Here is a 23,870-nt window from a genome sequence, read left to right on the forward strand (position 1 = left end):
ATATATGCCCCAACTACAGGAGCACCCAGATACATACAACAAATATTAACAGACATGAAGGGAGAAATTGATGGGGATACAATCGTAGTAGGAGACTTTAGTACCCCACTCACACCAATGGACAGATCCTCTAGACAGAAAACCAATAAAGCAACAGAGATCTTGAAGGAAACAATAGAAAAGTTAGACTTAATTGATATCTTCAGGACACTACATCCAAAAAAATCAGAATACACATTCTTCTCAAATGCACATGGAACCTTCTCAAGAACTGACCACATATTGGGACACAAAGCTAACCTCAACAAATTTAGGAGCATAGAAATTATCTCAAGTATCTTCTCTGATCATAACTCCATGAAATTAGAAATCAACCATGGGAAAAGAAATGAGAAAAAACCTACTACATGGAGACTAAACAACATGCTACTAAAAAACCAATGGGTCAATGAGGAAATCAAGAAGGAAATTAAAAAATTCCTTGAAACAAATGATAATGAAGACACAACCTCTCAAAATCTATGGGATGCTGCGAAAACAGTGCTCAGAGGGAAATTTATAGTGATACAGGCCTTTCTCAAAAAAGAAGAAAGAGGCCAAATTGATAACTTAACCCTCCACCTAAATGAACTAGAAAAAGAAGAACAAAAAAGACCTAAAGTCAGAAGAAGGAAGGACATTACAAAAATCAAAGAGGAAATCAATAAAATAGAGATTCAAAAAACAATAGAGAAAATTAATGAAACTAAGAGCTGGTTCTTTGAAAAGGTGAACAAAATTGACAAACCCGTGGCCAGACTCACTAAAAAGAAGAAAGAACTCAAATAAACAAAATTATAAATGAAAAAGGAGAAATCACAAAGGATACAGCAGAAATACAAAAAACCATAAGAGAATACTATGAACAACTATATGGCAACAAATTTGACAATCCGGGAGAAATGGACAATTTTCTAGAATCTTACAGCCTGCAAAAACTGAATCAAGAAGAAACAGACCAACTGAACAGACCGATCACTAGAAATGAAATGGAAGATGTCATAAAATCACTCCCTACAAACAAAAGTCCAGGACCAGATGGCTTCACAGGCGAATTCTATCAAACATATAAAGAGGAACTGGTGCCCATCCTCCTTAAACTCTTTCAAATGGTTGAAGAAGAAGGAATACTCCCAAAGACATTCTATGATGCCACCATCATCCTAATTCCAAAACCAGACAAGGCTAACACCAAAAAAGAAAACTATCACCCAATATCTTTGATGAATATAGATGCAAAAATTCTCAACAAAATCTTAGCCAACCGAATCCAACAACATATCAAAAAAATTATACACCATGACCAGGTAGGGTTCATCCCAGGTTCACAAGAGTGGTTCAACATATGCAAATCAATCAACATATTAACAAAAGAAAAGTCAAAAATCATATGATCATCTCAATAGACGCAGAAAAAGCATTTGACAAAGTCCAACATCCATTCATGATCAAGACCCTTGCCAAAGTGGGTATAGAGGTAACATTCCTGAACATAATCAAAGCAATTTATGATAAACCCACAGCAAATATAATACTCAATGGGGAAAAACTGAAAGCCTTCTCACTCAAATCTGGAACAAGACAGGGATGCCCACTCTCACCACTGCTATTCAACATAGTTTTGGAAATCCTAGCCACAGCAATTAGAAAAACAAAAGAAATAAAAGCCATCCAAATAGAAAGAGAAGAGATAAAATGGTCACTGTATGCAGACGACATGATACTATACATAGAAAACCCTAAGGACTCAACCCAAAAACTCCTTGAACTGATTAATAAATTCAGCAAAGTGGCAGGATATAAGATTAACATTCGGAAGTCAGTGGCATTTCTGTATACCAGCAATGAAACATTAGAAAAAGGAATACAAAAATACAATACATTTTAAAATTGCACCTCACAAAATCAAATACCTTGGAAAACACCTGACCAAGGAGGCAAAGGACCTATATACCGAGAACTATAAAACTTTAATCAAAGAAATCAAAGAAGATGTAAAGAAATGGAAAGATATTCCATGTTCCTGGATTGGAAAAATTAATATTGTAAAAATGGCCATACTACCCAAAGCAATCTACAGATTCAATGCAATCCATATCCAATTACCCATGACATTTTTCACAGAACTAGAACAAACAATTCAAAAATTTACATGGAACCACAAAATACCAGGAATTGCCAAAGCAATCCTGAGAAACAAAAACCAAGCAGGAGGCATAACTCTCCCAGACTTCAAGAAATACTACAAAGCCACAGTCATCAAAACAGTGTGGTACTGGTATCAAAACAGACAGACAGACCAATGGAACAGAATAGAGAACCCAGAAATAAACCCTGACACCTTTGGTCAATTAATCTTTGACAAGGGAGGCAAGAACATAAAATGGGACAAAGTCTATTCAGCAAGCATTGCTGGGAAACCTGAACAGCTGCATGCAAAGCAATGAAACTAGAACACACCCTCACACCATGCACAAAAATAAACTCAAAATGGCTGAAAGACTTAAATATAGGACAGGACACCATCAAATTCCTAGAAGAGAACATAGGCAAAACACTCTCTGACATCAACATTATGAATATTTTCTCAGGTCAGTCTCCCAAAGCAATAGAAATTAGAGCAAAAATAAACCCATGGGACCTCATCAAACTGAAAAGCTTTTGCACAGCAAAGGAAACCAAAAAGAACACAAAAAGACAACTTACAGAATGGGAGAAAATAGTTTCAAATGTTGTAACTGACAAGGGCTTAATCTCTAGAATATATGAGCAATTTATACAACTCAACAGCAAAAAACCAATCAACCAATGGAAAAATGGGCAAAAGACCTGAATAGGCTGTTCTCCAAGGAAGATATACAGATGGCCAGCAAACACATGAAAAAATGCTCAACATCGTTGATTATAAGAGAAATGCAAATAAAAACTACCCTGTGATACCACCTCACACCAGTCAGAATGGCCATCATTAATAAGTACACAAATAACAAATGCTGGAGGGGTTTTGAAGAAAAGGGAACTCTCCTGCACTGTTGGTGGGAATATAAACTGGTACAGCCACTATGGAGAACAGTTTGGAGATACCTTAGAAATCTATACATAGAACTTCCATATGACCCCATAATCCCACTCTTGGGCATCTATCCGGACAAAGCTCTACTTAAAAGAGACACATGCACCCGCATGTTCATTGCAGCACTATTTGCAATAGCCAGGACATGGAAACAATCCAGATGTACATCAACAGATGATTGGATTCGGAAGAGGTGGTATATATACACAATGGAATACTACTCAGCCATAAAAAAGAGTGACATAATGCCATTTGCAGCAACATGGATGGAACTAGAGAATCTCATACTGAGTGAAATGAGCCAGAAAGACAAAGACAAATACCATATTATATCACTTATAACTGGAACCTAATATCCAGCACAAATGAACATCTCCTCAGAAAAGAAAATCATGGACTTGGAAAATAGACTTGTGGCTGCCTGCTGGGAGAGGGAGGGAGTGGGAGGAATTGGGAGCTTGGGCTTATCAGACACAACTTAGAATAGATTTACAAGGAGAACCTGCTGAGTAGCATTGAGAACTATGTCTAGATGTTCATATTGCAACAGAACAAAGGATGGGGGAAAAATGTATACATATAAGGATAACTTGTTCCCCTTGCTGTACAGTGGGAAAAAATAAATAAATGAAAAAAAGAAAGAAATTGATAGAAAGTACTAACACATGTACCAAAGGATGCTCTGAAGAAAATTATGTGTTGCTTTTGTGTATATTTTCTTTAGAAATAAATAAAAAATAATTTTATAAGACTAATGTGCCAGAAATGTTAATATCCAGCATTATAAAATTGTGTGGGAGGGAAGGAATAGGATATGTTTATTTTCTTATCTTCAGTTATCAGACAAGATAAAAATATTATGAATATAACATCTCCAGACAGGGCCAATGTCATTGCAAATGTCTGCTTATCTCAAAACTATATATATATATATTTATATATCCATTTATATATATATATAAAATACAAAATGGATGTCAATTACTTCATAAAGAAAAAGAAAACTCAAATATTTATGCAGTGATAAACTATCAACATGCAACTTACCTATAGTGTATACCCACTTCATCTTTTCATCATTACCATTATTATTTAGACTATTATATTGTTCCAGCTGCCCTTTAAATTGCCTGGAAAGGTGTTAGGGGTCACAAATACTTTTTCATTACTAATAGTCTAAGATAAGGACATTATTAAGGAAAAAGGAAACAGAAACAGTGGTGATAATCAATGTGAACATATTTTTAGAATATAGATATAAAATATAAAGACATAGGTAGATGCATGCTATTTGTTCATAACAAAATGTATGGCTAAGAGGTAAGAAGTATTTTTAATTTGTCTATCCACTTTCAACTTCCTCTGCTTCCTGTATAATGCTGCTCTAAGGGTTTGTATTCCCAGGAAAAGAAGATGCTATGTAGAGTTTAGATAGATATCTGTATGACTTTGTACTTCATTTGAAAAGAAAGTATGTCATGATCCAAAAAAGTATATGCCTGAGGTAATTTGATTGCATCAAATCAAGCACCTCAGAGTCCCAGTGATATTCACAGCTACCTGGAAAATCTTGGTGAGGAAGGTGATCTTAGAAGCGAGGTGGGGAGTGAGTAATCACACCCCAATAAATATTTGGTGGGTGAAATTAATAAAATATCACTTTTTTTACCATGCATGTATTTGTTTTTTAAAACAACACATATCTCAAACGCATATAATGTATATTTCTGCTTTAGATATTTTTTGAAAAATCAAAAATATTAAATATTTTGTAAACCAGTAGCATAGTCACAACACTGTGAACCAGAACATGGTATGATGTTCTACCAACCATAGAGAGGTGATATGTTAGACTTCATATTAACACACAGCTCAGTGCAATTACAAACAAATATTGGGGAATCAGAAGAGAGTGTTGAGGTGAATGTGGAGGCAAACTGAAGGTTCAGAAAAGGTGGTCTCAGTACTTATAATTCTCTGTTTCTAACCATTTTAGCAGAGGTAGAATGAAGCATAGAGAAACTGGTTATTAAGGCAGAAGGGAGCAAGAAAACAGAATTTCTGTCATTGTCTGACACGAATTTCTGCATGATTTGTGGAGTAAAAATATAGAAAACTTGCTTCCATGAAGAGGATATTTGGTGAAATGTAACTAGCTTGCATGTAAATATAAAAAGCTAACCTGATCAGCAAAACAATGTTTAATCTAAAATGATTTCCATTTAGAGAATTTTTTAGAGCTTTGAGGTATCAAAATGTATCTGTACATAATTATAAAACAAATTATATAGGTCACAGAGGTAAATTCTCCTTGAACAGATATAAGAGATTTGATGCTTTCTTTTGCAGCTCAATCTTTTTTTTAGAATGGAACTCTCATCAACTAGAAAAATATGTTTCAGCAGATTTTTTTAAATTTAAAAATAAGTCATGTGGGAGGAGTTCCCTTTTAATTCATCAGATTAAGTATTCAGCATTGTCACCATAGTGGCTCAGGTCACTACTGTGGCATGAGTTATATCCCTGGCCTAGGAACTTCTGCTTGCTGAGGGTGGTATCCTTGTAGACAGACACTTCATTCAAATGTCTTCCTGTTTGCAAGTAACAATCCTGACATATCTACATCAGGATTTTTAAATGTCTCACTTATTTTTTCCCAATTCTTTATTTATTTTTAATGTCTCTGTTTAACATCTAAAACTCATTGCTTAGTGAATACTTTCATATAGGCTCTAAATGCATAATTCATGGCTAAGCTTCTTTTGGACACGTAATATCTCCTTTTTGATTGATTAAAAGGAAGGAATGCAGAGTATTAAGTAAAACATTAATTGAAATATAAATATTTTAGATTATTAGATAACCATCATAAAAAGTATTCATATATGAAATTGAAACAATTTTAGTGCACATATTTTACGGATCACAGCAAGTGTAATGCAGTTTTGACTCTGTGAAGAATAAAAATATTATCTTCCCAGAAAATCAGATATGTCATTGGGAATTTCATATAATATACTGCCTGAGAAAAGGTAAAATCACCTGACATGGTTAAACATTGGCAAAGACAGAAATAACAGCTTGTACCAATGCAAATTGGCCAGAGTTTGTTGATCTAGATGAACATGGACAGACGGTTTTCAGTAAGGAGTATCATCATTGGTTTCCTTTTTAACAAAAACGAAGGACTTTATATTTATGATGGCATACAAGAAATCAGGAAAATGAAGCTGTTTGATTTTCTTCTCTCACTTTTTTTTTCATATCATAGAGAAACTACTAGTAGAGTGACTATTCGGTACTTACACGACATGTCATGCTGCGAAAGTTGTCCATTCTGACCAATTTATATCTTGCCCACAGTCATTGCACACTACAAATTTTCAATTTACCTTTACAGTGATGTGTGGTTAATCTTAGTTTTTAAAAGTCAGACAGAGGAGGGAGCTATATTATTTGATGTTTGTGAGTGAAATCAGGAAACTGGTATATGCTAGTGTCTTATATAGAGTTGTCTAGGTGGTCATGAAATCAAGAACACATTTCAGGGGTGTAAGAAGTACTTGGTAGTAAGAAGTCAGTAAGACAGACGGAACCCATTTCCAGAGACCACAGAAAGAGGAGGAAATATAAAGAGCTGTAGTAGAATCCAGGAGATAAGACCTAAAAGAGAGAAGAGGGAGCCTCATGTGAAACAGCAAGATATACACAATAAGAGTTCTGGAAAAGGCTATTTTACAACTGTCTCTTAAGTATTTCTTTGCGTGAAAACACCAGATATGGGCAGTGGCAATTATAATGTAAAAGGCATGATAATTATACAATTAGCATTCTTCAGATAATTTTTTAAACAGATTCCAACTTAAAGTAGAAGTATCTAGACTTCAACCACGTCTGGAAGAGCTCGTTGTTCTTCATAAAATTTCAGAAAAACAATAATTCTAGCTTGTACTTTCCAATAACCAACTAGAAGTATTTTTTCTGTATTTCAGTATGGTCAGTTCCAAGGAAAGACGGCACGGGAAACAGAAAAAAAAATACTCTTTCAATTTTAAATACATTTAATTACATTGGTATACCCTCAAAAACAATAAGCATACAAACCAAGCTCCTAGCTATTGCTTAGACAGTAAGATAGTGTGTGTAGGTGATGCTCCTTTTCCTGAAGTGTAATCACAATAAAATCAACTGATCCTTAACCCAGTCAAATGTAAGATTATCAGGATGTGATTACATGTCCTTATAATGACTTTAATCAAGATATAACTACACTGCTGAATGTGACTAAAATTGCTTATAATTTACTTAAGGAGATTCAAAGTTCCTTAAATTTCCAAAATATAAATAAAATATAACTCAATATTGAAACTCTGATTTTCAACAGAAACTGTTTTACAGTGTATTAAAGTTACTCATTTTAAGCTTTCTCCTATTTGATATTTTTCTGAAACCAAGAAACCAGTACTACGTAACATCTCTGCATATAACATCTGTACAAGATCATTGTAAATATGCCATATTTAAAATCACTTAAATCTTAGCGTTGTTACCAATGAACTAGTGAAATTAGAAATATGAGCCATATCCTTATGTTTCAAATAATGAATCTTCTATTTTTAGAGTAATGAACTTTAAGTTTGCTCTACCATCCATTTCCCAAACTCATTTTCCTTTTCCATTTTCCTTCTGAAATCCAAAGAAATTGTATACATCACTATCTATTCCATTAGAGTAAACTGAAGGAGGAGATTTATCCTTGTTCCTTTTACAAAATTAGAAGACAATTTTTTCAACAATTGCTCCAAATTGTTTTCATATTTGAATGTTTTATCTATACCTTGGCCATAAATTTTAGCATTTTTTTCTGATTTCTACAAACTAATATCTTAGTTTCATTTGTACCTATTGACAAAATAAAAAGTTACATATTCCAGGAAACTTGAGGAGGAGTAAAACATAGCCATTACCTTTTATCCTTTCTTAAAAAGATTATAGTATCAAGGAGAATGAGAAAAATGCATGTGTAGCATTAACAAGCTATGTTCAAATCCTGGTTCTACTGCTGACATGAATTTGGTATCTTTCTAGGAAAGAAGAAAATACTTATGACAGTTTTAAAATGTGTCCGCAAATATTTTGAAAATTTTCACATCAAGAGGTAGGCATCAAGTTTTTTACCCTCGAAGAGACTTGAAGTCATACCTGCTTGTAATTGCTTCAGCCAACAAAGTATGGCCACAATAATTATATGTGAATTTCGAGGCTAGATCATAAAAGGCCATATACCTACTTACTGGAACACTCACTCTTAGAGCCTTGAGTGCATTGGAGGAAGCCCAAATATCTTTATGCTTCCACACTGGGAGGAAGCCCAAGCTATAAGGAGAGGTCATATTCAGACACTCTTGGAATACAATTTTGATCCCAGCCTTTGAGCCGTCTGAGCCCAGACGTAAGATATGTAAGTGTTTTGCCTCCAGATGATTCTGTTTCTCAACTTTCCACTCATCCCTAGCTACCCAGGACTTTGCAGAGGCCCTAGATATTACAGACCACAGAAAAGTCACTGCTATGTTTAAATCCTTAATCTATAAAATTTGTAAGGCTAATAAAATGGTTGTTGTTTTGTGACACTAGGGGCAAACAGTTTATTATGCAGCAATAGATAGCAGATGAAATAATACAGAATATTATTACAATAGCAGAAATAACAGCAGATGAAAATGTTTTCTTCATCCATAATTTGGCAGACTTGTCATGAAGAGGAAAGAAGAGAAAATGTGACATTATGTGCAGCATTATGCAAACCTGAGTGTCGTTTAATAGCTGTGCTCTTTGATAATCAGGACGAAAATCACAGATAATATTCTCATATCATGGGCTTTTGTGGAAGATTAAATGAAACAACATAATTAAAGTATCTGACACAAGCATGCCTTAAAAAATCTGTGAAGTTTTTCTTTTATTCCCTCTTATTATTAAAGACATTTCACTCTATCTTATTAAAGAAGTAGCACTGTTGCCATGAGAGAAGGTCAAATTGTATAAATTAGAAATAATTTCTGTTTATGGGGAAAATGTCATTGGGCAGGAGATAGTTGTAATGCATTATATATACATAATAAAAGTTTCAATTCAGTTTAACAAATACATGGCTATATGATAAGAGGAATATATAGTTTGAGATAAAACAATGAATAAAAGTGCTGCTTTTCCAGTCCGCATGGAATTTAGAGTCTAATAGGTTAATAGAAATTATAAACAATTTTTAGTGTGATGGCTATTACATAAAGAGAAGTCCACATTGCTAAGGAAATACATTAAAACCAAATGCTCCCTAGTCGGAGATCACAGAAGACCTACTTGAAAAATTAATAAGTAAGCTGATGTAAAAGATGCATAGATGATAGCTAATAAATATTGGAGGAATGATCCAAGAAGAAAAAACAACATGGTTAAAAGCCTTGAGGAGAAAGAATGCAGAATATCATAGAGAAAACAAGTAGGACTAGTGTATCTGGGTCATGTAGACCAATAAGGGCATGTGACTGGAGAGGGAAGTGGGAGTCATATGATATAGGGAATTTAATGTAATTTTAAGGATTTGGAAATTTCTCTCAGGGACAATGGAAAACTATTGGAAAGGTGGTAAGCAAGCAAATGACTTTAGATTTTTTTTTTTTTTAATAATACTAGCTAAAGGACTCACAATCTGTCTTACTCTCCAGAGCTGAACTCTGAGAGATTATCACACTTTTTTTTTTTTTAATCTTTATGCTCATTAAGCTCCTCATTCAAAATGTCTGGGCACCTACTTTGTACAATTCTATGACAAACATAGGATACTGGTTTCAGAACTCATTCTCCCATGTTCCAGTTAAGAACTTAAAAAGTACAAAGCTCTCCTATCACACAAGATTCAAGTGGTCACATTATTTAAGTGTATCGCCATGTTTCATGATTTTTACAAAAGCATAATAAAATGTAAGCCTTCACTCTAAGATGTAGCAGGAAATCCCATAGGAATATTATTTTCAAATTTAGCAGAAAATCCCATAGGAATATTATTTCCAAAGAGATTCTGGTCTGAGTATTTTTAAAAAGTACTGAATAGTACATGACAATTACTTTAAAGAAGAAAATATTTGATCAAAATATATTGATAAAACCTCTCATACTGCTTTTAGTTATAACATCTGAGTCTAAAATTCTCTTAGTCTTATTTGCTGTCTAGTGGATGTTTGTGTGTTGGTCCTTGGCACTGTCATAGACTTCAATTCACATAAATCTTAGCTCTTTGCTCCATAGAAGTTACTTTCAGGACATTCAATATTATGAATACCCATCCTATATTGAGGGTCCAAACACTTTACCTACCTCTTTCAGGCCCCCTTACTAGAACGTACTTATACTCAAGGATCACTTCCCATGAATACAATGTTCCTTCCTGAAAACAAAACAAAATCACAAAACACCTACGTACTCCTCACTCTCCTTGCCTCTCTTCCCTTTCTAGTTTATTCAAGTTGGGGGTCTCAGTTCATAAGAGCTTGATAAACTAACACTTGAAAGTCCAGTATGGCACTGTTTCCCCTGATGCCTGGAGTCTATTCTTTCCTTTTGTCATCTATTCTAACTTACTCTGACATTATCTGTTTTTTTCAGCTTACTTAGAACCAAAATGCATCAACATTAGTGCAGAATCTATAGTTAAACATACATATATTGGTTATGAGAGTTAAAGTTAATTATATTCAACATGTATAAATATTGACACACAGCATAGGATCCAAAGGGACAATCTTACAGGATAATTGAAATACTTACCTTTGATATATGAGAACTTGTTTTGAAAAATAAAGCCTACACTCATACACAAAAATCACATTTACCAGAAAATTTCCAATTTATCTTTTCAAAGGAATATCTCCTAGTTCTTTCATGAGAGTTGGATATCAGGAGCAATTTAATTATACTTTTAGTCAGTTATACCTCTTGCTTAGACAGTGGAAATTAAGGGTATAATTCTGGATATAAATACAAAAAAAAAAGGAATTTGGCAATATGAGGCTTTACATATAACTGAGAAATGCTTATATTTTTTTATAAAGTTGTTTTTAAAGTTTGACGTTATAGCCAATTTGTTTTGGCTGTGTTATGGGACAGTTCGTAATTAGTAATGAATAAAAAAGTGTTTTCCATTTGCTAAGGTTTTAGGAGAGACTAATGAGCACTTTATAATCTTGCTTAAAGAAAATACATATTCCAAAGTAATTTTGCATTTTATTTAAGAATTATTATTATTATTATTATTTTTTTTTGTCTTTTTTTGCTATTTCTTTGGGCCGCTCCCGCGGCATATGGAGGTTCCCAGGCTAGGGGTCTAATCGGAGCTGTAGCTACTGGCCTATGCCAGAGCCACAGCAACGTGGGATCCGAGCCGTGTCTGCAACCTACACCACAGCTCACGGCAACGCCGGATCATTAACCCACTGAGCAAGGGCAGGGATCGAACCCGCAACCCCATGGTTCCTAGTCGGATTCGTTAACCACTGCGCCATGACGGGAACTCCAGAATTATTATTTTTAATGCCCAACCTGTATGTTAAAGCAAAATCCATTCAACACATACATAAATAATAGAATTATAATATAAAAATATGAATAGCTGGTCAAATAAGCTTGCAATGGCTAGTAGTCTGTTTATAGACTACATGATCTCTTATGTAGATAATATTAAGAAATTCACTAAAAACCTATTACTGGAACTTAAAAAATGAGTTCAGCAAGGTTAAAATACAAGATCAATATATACAAATCAATTGTGTTTCTATATACCTTCAGGGAACAATCTGAAAATGAAATTAAGGAAACAGTTCCATGTATAACAGCATCCAAAAGAATAAAATGCTTATGAATGAATTTAACAAAAGGAGTGTACAACTTGTACTTTGAAAACTAAAAATATTGTTGAGAAAAATTAAGTGTGATCTAAATAAATGGAAAGATATCCCACAATCATGGATTGGAGTATTTAATTAATGTGCAATTCTCCCCAAGTAATCTACTTATTCAACTGAATCCTTATCAGAATCCCAGATGACATTTTTATGGAAATTGACAAGCTGACTAAAATTCATGTGGAATCTCAGGGGACCAAGCATAGTCAAAATAATATTGAAAAGAAGAATGAATTTACACTTACACTTCCCAATTTCAAAATTTCAATAATAACTACTAAGGAACAGTAAACAAGATAGGGTAGTACAGCATTAGGATAGACATATAGGTCAATTAATAGAATTAAAAACTCAGGGATGTATGAATGTATCCCAGGTAAACTGATTTTTCACAGGGGTGCTAAGACAAGTCAATGGGAAAAGAATAGTATTTTCAACAAGTGGTAGAGACAATTGCTGTCACATGCCATAGAATGAAGTTGGGCCCTTACTTTATACCATATGCAAAAACTAACTAAAAATGAGTCAAAGCCTCTTGGTGGGAAATGTATACACTTTTATGAGCTTGGATTTGGCAAGTTCAAACTATGCAAGTCCTATGGGGACACGCATCCAGAAGTCATCTCTTAGCAACAATAAAACTTTGCCCTCTCAAGCCGTTTTCAGACTTGCTTGGGAGCCTTCCCCTCTTTCCCCAGAAAGACCCATCAAGTGAGTAGTGTATCTTTTTCAAACACTCTTGTGTATGATCATCAATCTTGACATCCACATCAAATTTGGGGTGGTGAATCCATCCAACTTCTTCAGTGACCATAACAGTAAGTTCTGTCAGGGAAGTAGGTTAAATAGGGAGAAGATACATGATTTTCTGAACTAAATGAGAAAGAGGAAAAAAAAGGAAGGGGGTTTTGAGATGGACCTGAACACAGCAACTTTATGAAGTAAGCACACAAACATCTGCAGAAATCTGGATTGGGCATTTGATCTTTCAAACACTATACTACTGGAGAAGAATAAATAGAATTTTATTTAAATATCAAATGAGATAAATTCAAGTGAAATGGCCTTATCTCAGTTAATAAGGGATGACAATTTGTAAATCCAGAGTATACCACCATCCTGAATATTAATGCCTTTATTTCATACGTGTAATCTTTAAAGTCATTTTTGAAAATCTCATCAAAGATTGATAAAATCCTTGAAGTTTTAAAATGTTCTCTTAAACTAGATTTACATGCGAATGAAGCATAGATATAACTACATATTTTGGACCCCATTTAGATATTTTCAAAACCCTCTAAATTATACAGGTTATGTTTCAATTTAATAATTTTTAATCTGATACATTTAAAAGGAGATAGAACCATAAATTAGTTAAGAAAGGAATAAATGAAAAGGAATTAAAGTAGGATAAAAGCCTGGAGGGAGGATGGGAGAAATCAATGGAGGAAAAGAAGTGGGAGAAAGAAGTAGAAGGAACAAAATCATGAAAGCAATTAATTGAACTAATGTGAAAATACATCTGCTCTTTCAGAGAGCAAGCCCTTTAAAATGACTAATTAGCAAGGAGTGCCGCAGGATATTGCCTAACTATTGATTTAATGAATGCAATTGATTATATATTTTCAAAAGTTAGAATTGCTAGGATTGTAGGAAGTTTAAAAGGCATAGAGTTAATTTTCTTGCCCTTGGGTAGAAATATTTCAGTCACTCAGTAACCATAGAATTTATCTCATTTTATAAATGTCCAGAAAAGGAAATCATGCAATTCCCTCCAAAAATGTATCTTAGGCTCAGAAAGAACACTGTCTCAGAAGCATACCTTTATTTACCCACCCAAATAGCTCATTAAGTAATGTTGAAAAGATGGATGTACTCTGGTTTTAGAGTATCTATATGCTTAAAGTGGATCTGAAAATGAAGAAGTGAGAAGACTGGCCTTGGTGGTAAAGACTCTTTTTTAAAGTGTAAATTTTAAGAAAAAATTGACTTTATAAATGAAGTATTATTATGATAAATTACCCTTTGTAAAAGGAAATACGGATTTCAAAGGGAATAAATAGATTATTTCCTTGACTGAGTCCAAGCTAAACAAATGATCACTATTTAAGGGGATAATGAAAAGTAGCAGGTAGATTAAGGAGAAAAAAACACATTTCTACAAATTCTTAATTCTTAAAATAAAAAAAACCTAAGTATTTACTAAATACCCTTGGATGATTTCCCTATGTAAATTTATACATGTAAAGTTTAAGGATGATCAGACAATGGCTTTAATTCTAATTATAATTTAGATAACTGGTACAGTAAATCTAGATTTGCTTTGCTTTTGACATGTGGCCAAAGTCACTTTCAGTTAGAGAAAAAAGAAAAGAAAGAATATGGAATCATGCTAGGCAAAGGGAAATACTAACAATTCTTTCTCTTATGTACCAAATTTGAAATGCTAATTACACTGAGAGAAGGCTTTATTCATGACAAATTAGAATTCTTTTTCACTTTTAAAAAACAGGCCTTTAAAATATGTTTTCACTTTACTTTTCAAGTTGTCAACCTTACCATTTTTATGAATAAAGACCTTAATTAAATGACAGCCTGAATTTTGGCCTCCTTTACATAACATTTTAAGCAAATTAGTATTGCAATAAATTTTTCATGTGACAAATACTTTAATTGATTCAACTGAAATGGTTGTTTTGTCCATTCCATTAAATCTTTTAGTTCAAGCTGTAGCTTTAAAATTTAATAGAGATGCTCTTATATGGATATTTATTGATTACATAATATAGTTCTTTTAAAAAGATTTTTTTCTTTTGACTAAATAATTTAAAAAGTGAATATCTAGGCTCCAAATTCTCTGAACTATATAGAACTGAAAGAGAACTACATAGCTGTAGTGTTGTAGAATTATAATACCTGTATAACTATAGTATACATATATATAATATATAGAATTATAATTACCTGTATAATTATGCCATAGAGTCTCTTCTTGCAAATTTTTATTTCAACAAAAATAACAAGCTATTGCAAATAAATTTGCTTGCATTTGACTTAAAAGCTTTTTATAATCAGATGAATTATGATTCATATTTATCATTATTTGATTTATAATTTTACTTTAAAATTTTTCATAAATACTATATAGGGAGTATATGTTTACCTGGTTGAAAACAAGTCCAATTTCATTGTGACAAAGCTATTTTTCCAGTAGCATTTAAGATGTAAGAAATCCTGTATCTCATCACTTTCCTGATAAAATGTAACCCCATGCATTCTTCTGGATAGTCAATAATACACCTCCAGTGTTTGCTGAGGCACCAACCTATTTTATATAAGCCTTTTACCAAGACCATAAGGGTCTGAACTTGCCTGTGATTTACTTTTGTCCAATTTGTGATTGCTTTTGTAGTATTTTAAATAGTAGATAATTGCTTTGACCAATTCTATATATTTATTTACTGGCTTATTTCAGAGATAAGATTACATTTTCAAAGAAAGTTGATAATTTTGTCAAATTACCCATCTTACCTAAACCATGATTTGTTCTAAGGTTGTAAAACCTGCACTGCTCTTATTTCCATTCCTTTCAAAACCTCCCCAGACTTGTGACTAATCTCAATCAAATACCTTTATTCATCATTAAAATAATAATAATGATGTAGTATGAATATGAAAAAGAACATGTCTAAAGATTATTTGTAGAAAAAAATGATCACACAAATATTAACACATAAGAATCAACAGCCAAGCATTAGACTTCTTAAAAATATTCAGAAAACCAAAGAAGCTAGATATTATATTAACAAACTCAAATACCTATGATAATGTGAAATTCATGTTGAAATTGGACTGGATTATTCTTGAAATTTGTGCTACTATTGTGCTAGATTTTATTTTCCTGTGCTTTGTAGTCATATATAAAAAGAAAAAAAAGTACTTTACGTAATTTTTAACTTTAAGACAAACAACAGTGCAATCAAAATGATAAATTACTATGTATATTTGGTCAGTCTCATTATCAGAGAATACAGATAGTCATGAGGGTTATGGCTAATGGCAAAGCACAATGACCTTCTAAAGAAGCAAGGACCCTAATCTCTGTGCAATTGTAAAGAAGAGTGGTGACCCAGCATTTTTGGATATTCACCATTTTTCAGGAGAGGGAATTTTTAAAATATTTCGTGAGACAAATAAAAATGTTTAAGTTAACTTAGTTCAAACACAAAGGGATAGCTGCATAAATAAGAAATCAATTAGTGAGAAGAAGAAAGTCTGTATGTAGTATTCAAGTTAGAGGTAATTTATTTATACTCCTAGATCTTCAAAATCAATGTCTTTTTGGGGTTGTCTCTGAATTACATCTTCCCTTTTTCTCTCATGCCCTGAAATACAAAAATAGGTCATAGAATCCTAGAGTTGACACAAATTCCTAACTACCATATGTGACATCTTATGTGGAGTTAGAAAGTTACCTTCATTTGGTCTTTATGAGTTTGTAGCTTGAAAATTAAAGTAGAGTAATTAATTTTAACAATTATGTTTTTATCTTTCATGTCAATATGAGGAAGTTTCTGCTTAAGCTTTTTCTCTTGCATGTATTCTGCTCTGGGTTGATGGAACCTTGGAATTTAGGCTCATGGTAAAACTATTAGAGAGGGATGACTAAAATGAAATTCTGAAAATGGAAGACTTTTTGATACCTACAAACTGTCTTTGATACCTACAAAGTTGTATTGAAGTCTACAGATACCTGACTGCAAGTTGCAAAAAAAGGAATGGGGATATATAACAAGAAGTTGAGATAGCAATATAAAATTACTTTTTTAATTGAAAAATGTTTGTCTTTTACCTCTAAGTAATTAATAAGTTTAATTTTATATCTACCATTGTACAATTTCCTTTTTATTATTCTGTATTCATTTAATTTTATATCTACCATTGTACAACTTCCTTTTTATTATTCTGTATTCATTATTCTTTCCTTTCTTGGCCTCCTCTTTGTTAAAAAATTGAAGTATAGTTGCTATACAATATTATATATTACAGGTTTATAATATAGTGATTTAAAATTTTAAAGGTTGTACTCCATTTATAGTTATTATAAAATATTGACTATATTCCTTGCATGGTACAATATATCCTTATAGCTTATTTTAATAATTTGTACCTCTTAATCCTCTATCCCTATATTATCCTTGCATTCCTTCCCCCTGTGGTAACAACTAGTTTGTTCTCTATATCTATGAGTCTGTTTCTTTTTTGTTATACTCACTAGTTTGTTGTGTGTTTTTTTTATATTCCACAGATAAGTGGTAACAGATGTTGATGAGGGTGTAGAGAAAAGGGAACCTTAGGGAACCCTCATGAACTGTCGGTGGGAGTGTAAACTGGTGTAAGACAAATATATGATATCACCTATATGTGGAATCTAAAAAGCAGGGATAAAAGTGAACTTATTTGCCGAACAGTAACAGACTCACAGACCTTTAAAATCTTATGGTTACCAAAGGGGACAGGTGGCGGGGGTGGGAGGGATGAAGGGGGTGTTGGGATTGGCATGTGCACACTGAGGTATATGACTGGACAGTGGGAACCTGCTATATAGCACAGGGAATTCTACCCAATATTCTGTGATAACCTATGTGGGAAAGGAATCTGATTAAGAATGGATGTGGATATATATTTGGCTGGGTCACTTTGTTGTACAGCCTTATAAATTAACTATACTTCAATAAAATTAACTAAATAAACAAATAAGTAAACTGGTATAGCCACTGTGGAAAACAGTATGGAGATTGCTCAAAAATTAAAAATAGAGCTACCATATAACCCAAAAATTCTGCTCCTGGATATATCCCGCCCCCCTCCCCAGAAGAAAACTAATTCAAAAAGATATATGCACTCCAGTGTCCACAACAGCACTGTTTAAAATCACCAAGATATGGAAGCAACTTAAGTGTCCATCAACAGACTGGACAAAGAAGGTGTGGTAAATATATATACAATGGAATAGTATTCAGCCATAAAAGTGTCATTTGCAGCAACATAGATGGACCTAGAGATTATTACATAAAGTGAAGTAAGTCAGAGAGAGAAACACAAATACTATATGATATCACTTATCTGTGGAATATATCCCCAGATATATTCTGGAATTTTGGCAAAGTGTGTGTCGATCTGCTTGATGTGGTTCCATAGGTCCTTTAGACTCTGTTCACATTTCTTCAATCTTTCTTTTCTTTTATTGCTCAGAATTGCTAATCTCCATTGTTCTAACTTTAACTTCACTGGTTTGTGTTTTTGTTTTTATTTATTTATTTATTTATTTATTTTGGTCTGCCCAAATCTGCCTTTGAATACAACTAGTGAATTTTTATTTTCTATTATAATTTTCAGCTCCAGAATTACTTCATATTTTCTATCTCTTGATTGATATTTCATTTTATTCATATATATATATATTTTTACTTTCTCCACATCTTTCTTTAATTTAAGATACTTGTTTTAAACTCTTTGTTTAGTAAATCCACAATCACGTTTTTGTCAGGAATGGTTTCTGTTCACTGATTTATTTTTCTTTGAAAAGCCATGCTTCCCTGTTTCTTTATATACCTTGTGATGTTTTGGTTGAAAACTGGACATCAAATAAGGTCTAGTTTTGAATCAAATTGTGTGGCAACTTTGGAAATCAAAATCTCTCCCTTCCCCAGGGTTTTCTGGGTTCTCTAGTTGTTTTTACTAAGTTTTTTTATTTTATTTTTATTTTTTATTTTGTGCACTGCTCTGTACTAATGATCAGTGTAAATGTAATCTTAAGGTCTTCTTAGGTCTTTTTTGAGCCTGCACCTTCCTCTGGACATGAATAGTGTGTATCTTAACTTCCCCCTAATATGCACCTGCTTTTGAATGTCTTAGTCTTCAATGTTTTTCTCCAAAAAGGGGAAAATAAGAAAATGAAGGAGGGGACAAAAGATGCCAGCCCTTTAAATTCGATGAAAGTCATTTCAGCTACAGAAGGAGGAGCTTGATACATGGGTGGAGACAACAATGGATAGCCACTTCCGTGTCTGTACCTCTGTGATCAGAAACAACACTCAGTGATCAGAGCACATATCTCCAATATTTGGAGGACAGAGTCCTTTTGGCCCATCCTGGCTTATTCATGCTATGTGCAAATTGCTCCAGGAATATGTGTACAGGTACCTTCCAAATAACCAAGAGGTAAGGGATGAGTAGGTACTACTGTGCTAAGATCTGAAACTTATGAAAATTAACCAAAATATATTATCCATGCCACAATCTGGGAGTTGTAACCTTCAGTAGGTTCCAGAGTTTGAGAACAGTTGTGCCAATGCAGTTGTTTGGTTGGGTAGAAAAGTTCCTGGTGTTTCCTACTCTGCCACCTTCCAATAATTTTCTCATTAAGAGAATTATATTTTCAACATATATCTATTATTGCTTTATTCAGTAAATATACATTTGATTTACCTGTGTAGTTTTACATCTGCCATTTTTTATTCCCTTCTGACAATAAATTCTCAGTTTGTGTGAAAATTTGATTACTTTGTATCATTTTTAGGGTATTTTCATTAAGTATGAAATTACAGTTTAATAATTATTTTCTTTCAGTACTTTGAGTATGTCATTCCATTATCCATGTCTTCCATTATTTCTACTGAGAAAAAATGATCATCTTATTGTTGCTCCTTTTATGTTTTTACTTCCTTCCTCCCTCCCTATCTTCTTCCTTCTCTTCCTCCTCTTCTTTCACTAATCTTCCTCCCCCTCCTCTCAGCTGCAATTTATATAATATCTCAAATCTATGAGTTACTGCCTTTTGACAGTTTTTAAAAATTCTTTAAGGTATTTCCAAATAATGTTCAGTGCCATTCACTCTCTTCTTTTCCTTCTGAGACTACAATTGTATGTGTGTTTGAACTTTTCCCTGTGTCCCATAAGTTTTAAAACATTTTTGTGTATTTTTAATTCACCCTCTGTGCTTCAGTTTGTGTGATTGACACTGGTATATCTTCTAGTTGATATCTATTTCTGATGTCAGTGGTATCTAATGTGAAAATTAGTAAAGTAAACCTCATCATAATAGAGTCAGGAGGCCAAAAGGGTAGGGGGCTCTCTGAATTGCAACTCAATGTCCATTGCAGGAAGAATTGCCAATTATAGACCCTAACATAAAAATCATCAACAGAAAAGAATCATCAATTATAGGCCCCAAAAGGAAAATACGTACATTGCATCTCCTATGAGAAACTGATAATTCCAACACTCAGACAATCAGAAACCATTATCACTCTGAGCTCTCACTTTTCTCCAATGGACTTTCATTTAAAACAACCCTTCTCAACTTCTTACTTTTTCTGAGTAAAATAATGTTACTCTCCTTTGTTTGTTGGACTTGTCTATGGCTTTTACTATAGTTTGTCTCATACTGTAATTCCTCTGCTATTCTGAAATAACCCGTTTTTGCTTGTAAAACAACTCACTGTTCTATTTATTTATTTATTTTTCTTTTCTTTTTTTTTTTGCCACACCCATGGCACATGGAAGTTCCCAGGTCTGGGATCAAACCTGCGCTGCCTCAGAGACCATGCCTCATCCTTAACCCCTCATGCCACAGCAAGAACTCATCTCATTATTTTATTTTATTCTTTCTGTTTAAGGTCACATCTGAGACATATAGAATTTTGCAGGCCAGGGGGTCAACTTGGAGCTGCATCTGTCAGCCTGTGCCACAGCTAACAGCAATGCCAGAGCTAAGCCACATCTGAGATCTACTCCATAGCTATGGCAATGCCAGATCATTAACCTACTGAGTGAGGCCAGGGATTGAACCCACACCCTCACAGACACTATATTGGATTCCTATCCCACTGAGCTACAACAAGAACTCCTCACTGTTTTATTTTTAAGGTAAATACTAATTTCCTGTAAAAGTTGTCATTAAATGTTTGACTTTTCAATTTCAGTTTGTCTATTTAATTTTTGTTATACAATTCTATTCAAAAATATTCTTTTTTCAATGGTTTTCTCCATATTTTTATCTATTAAGTATAATAATCATAGATATTTTAAAGACTTTATCAACAATCTTTAATATCAGGATAATCTTTGAGAATATTTTTTTCTAGGGCCTGATTTGCTCATAGTTTTCGGTCATGTGGTATGTCCAATTGTTTGCTTTTTTAATTGATTATAGTATGTTTTGTATAAAAATATAAAGACCCCAAATGATGTTAAATTCTTATGGATAAAATATAATTTCGCTCTATTAGAGTGATAAAGTAGTAGTTAATATCTTTTATCTGGTCAGGGAGTGTGCTTACTCTCAGGTGGAATGCTGCTCTGGCAATGCTTATTCTACTTCTCATTTTTTTTTTTCTTCTTAAAAGATGCACAACCTGGAAGTTAAAAGTTAAGTTTTATTTTGCGTAAAATTAGGACTTAAGCCCAGGAGATAGCATCTGAGGTAGCCCTGAGAAAATATTCTGAGGGGGGAGTTGGGATATGAGTTTTTACAACAAAGGGAAGGTAGTAGGAACAAAAGATTTACAGAAAACCAGATATTTCAAGTTAAGGAATTCAGTGTTTTTCTATGGAAAGATATAAAGGTCTGGTCTTACTGGAATCACTCATTTGATATGCAACTCAGCTATGTGGGCCTGTATTCTTTGCTTCTTTCCTGAGTTCCCTCAGGATTCACCAGCTCACCTTGGGGAATGGCTGCACTCACAGATGACTGTGACATCTTTTTGTTTTTTTAAAAAGAATACCTTGGGCAGGAGCATTTCAGACAGTTCTGAAATACCACCCAAAGAGGAAAGAGGGGATATCAGGATTTTTGCGACAAAGGTAAAGGAGAAGATGCATGCAGCCATGCACACATTTCACAGAAGTTTGCTGTTCATCCAGCTTTCCCAGAGCACAGAGTGCCTTTCTCCTGATCTTCACCCTGAGCTCCACTTAGGGGGTGCTGTGTGTCAGCAGTTGCAGTGGCTCATCATTTAATTCCTGTAGAGGCTGATGGCAAGTGCCAAACTCCAGTTTACAGTTTCTATTAGCTCTTCTCCTACATACTCTTAAACGAGGGTCCTGAGGGTTCTTCGTTGTTCCTCTAGTTTTTGTTTCATTGAAAAGCAAATAACTCTGCTTTGCTTTTAACATCTTTTCATTTAGGAATTTTGCTTTCTTATCAAGTTTTGCAGCCCCCAATTTCATCATATGTCCTAAAGAAAAAACAAACTCACCCATATGTACTTCAAAAATTCTGCTGGTTTTTCTATCCCCAGAAGTGTCATCTTGGGTACATTGACTATTATCTTTGTTAATAGCTTAAATACCTCCAGGGCAATACTAGTTGCTGAGTTCAGATTACCTTCTCTTCTCAAAAATATTATTTATCTAATTTGTCTTTTTTTTTTTTTTCTTTTTAGGGCCGCATCTATGTCATGTGGAAACTCCCAGACTAGGGGTCGAGTTGAAGCTACTGCTGCTAGTCTATGCCACAGCCACAGCCCATGCCAGATCCAAGCCGCATCTGTGACCTACACCATAACTCACAGTGATGCTGGATCACTGACCCACTGAGCAAGGCCAAGGATTGAACTTTCATCTTCATGGATACTATTCAGATTTGTTTCTGCTGTGCCATGATGGGAACTCCCTGTCTGGATTTTTAAATAGACTTTAGGAGAAGTGATGAATTACTAACAGCTTCTATATATCATTCAGAAGCAAAACTGTGTGTGTATTTATTGAATTACTCAATATTTCTAGAGCAACCACATGACAAAAAGTATATTGGGGATTTTCAACATGTATATTAGGAATGTATATATCTAACGACAAAATTTATGAGTGATACAATCACATCAGAAGATAGTGTAGCATTGTTAAAGGTTCTTTTGCCATCAGACAATTTATTGGAGAATTTGGTTTATTCTTAATTTTAAGGCATATAAAATGTTATATTAAGTTATTAACTTACACACTCTGGCTCAAGAAACACTTGCTATAATTTTGAAACTGAAAGTAATTTCTTAAAGTGGGCTAGAGGGGGGAAAAAATCTTACATATTTCTCCAAATAATCTGAGTACAAGCTTAAAAGGGCATAGGGAGAAAATGCCTCACAAATTTTCAGTAAATAAAAACTTAATTTAAAAATTCTCTCTTTCATTTCATAGTTTATGAAAGAGAATTCAGGTCAATTATGTTGAAATATAGACAATTTCCATGAAGCGCAAAGTATAAATCAAAGGCAGCTTTTAGAAAAATAGGTTATTTCTTTAGAATGAATTAACTTAAAAACTTTCCACTTATTCTTTTGTATGAACTTACATTTTAAAATTTAGCAAATACAATCAAGCCCTCCATGAAAACATCCAAAATTTGAAAAAACAAATTGGAAGACATTAATTCCTAAACTGCCATTTTAAGCATGATTAGCATATATTTTAACTATCTTCTGCTGTGTGAAACTGATGATATTAGATTTTACTGATAAAATGTTCTATTTAAAACCTCAAAACTTTCACACATTAAATTTATTAAAGCATTTTTATTATTTTAGAGAAAAATATCAATTTATATTCCCTCTTACTCAAAGCCACAAAGTAATGAGGTAAATGGGATTTTCTAATGTTGCAATGCTTTTAACTAGAAAGCATTATTCATTTATGTCTGTCTAATCCCAGAGAATTATATTTGCCTACTTTTTAAATATCACAAAACTTAACTGAAGATTACTGATAATGAATTTCAACTCACTTTTCAATAAACT

The sequence above is a fragment of the Sus scrofa genome, chromosome 8, assembly GCF_000003025.6.
Source record: "Sus scrofa isolate TJ Tabasco breed Duroc chromosome 8, Sscrofa11.1, whole genome shotgun sequence".
NCBI lineage: Eukaryota > Metazoa > Chordata > Mammalia > Artiodactyla > Suidae > Sus > Sus scrofa.